Source organism: Trachymyrmex septentrionalis, unplaced genomic scaffold (assembly GCF_001594115.1).
Source record: "Trachymyrmex septentrionalis isolate Tsep2-gDNA-1 unplaced genomic scaffold, Tsep1.0 scaffold19, whole genome shotgun sequence".
Classification (NCBI taxonomy): domain Eukaryota; kingdom Metazoa; phylum Arthropoda; class Insecta; order Hymenoptera; family Formicidae; genus Trachymyrmex; species Trachymyrmex septentrionalis.
The window spans coordinates 2,021,964-2,022,904 of record NW_017305071.1 but is presented as its reverse complement, the minus strand read 5'-3'; positions in this window follow the sequence as shown (position 1 = coordinate 2,022,904).

The window sequence follows — 941 nt, the reverse complement described above, 5'->3', positions numbered from 1 at the left end:
GAATATATATATATAACATATGAAAGAAATACATAAGTATTAGACAGTAATTATTCTCTGCGTTACATTGGTATTTACGCATCGAGAAACGATCGAGAAACAAGAAAAGATTAATAATAGATAATTGTTATTAATAAAAAATATTATTCCTATATACATAAATTTTAATGCACAGATATGATTAAAATAAAAAATATTTTTGTAGTGTACATATGTTACTGTAAACACGTTCATAAGATTTATCTAGATTTTTATTTCTTTGTCCTTGATAATATTTACATCATGATCACTAGTTCTACTGGTATAACGAGAAAATATAGAATTACATATATATAATCAGCATTTAACGCGTTAAAACTGAACGCTGTAATTAATCTAGTTTTATTGTGAGGATAAATTTTATTGATTATTATCACATTTCAGAACACACATGACGACATAACAACAACTAAAAGAATGCAAAATCAAAATTTATTTTAATCAAACCGGTATCTAATATATATTATAATAAATTCGCACTTAATATTGCTTGATTTATGTATTGCTTAGAAATTGATATTTTGTAATGATTCATACTGACAGTGGAGTGTTAAACACACGAGAGTGAAAAATGGTATATTCGGTCAAGAACACAGATTACATTATTTGTGCTTAATTTGTGAATTTTTATATAATTTCTAGTTTGCAAGCAAACTGTGTGCTGATTTATTTATTTATCATATAATTAATGGAGATACTTATAATAAGTCGATGGATGTTTAAAAAACACATCTTTTAATTAAACTTAATTATTACTTTTGCATAGTTACTTTTTTAAATAATAAATCTCAGTAATTTGAACTAAATAGTGAACTTATTTACTTTAATTAACATTTATTTGTTTACCGATGTATATATACATCAGATATATGTACACATATATATATATATATACACATATA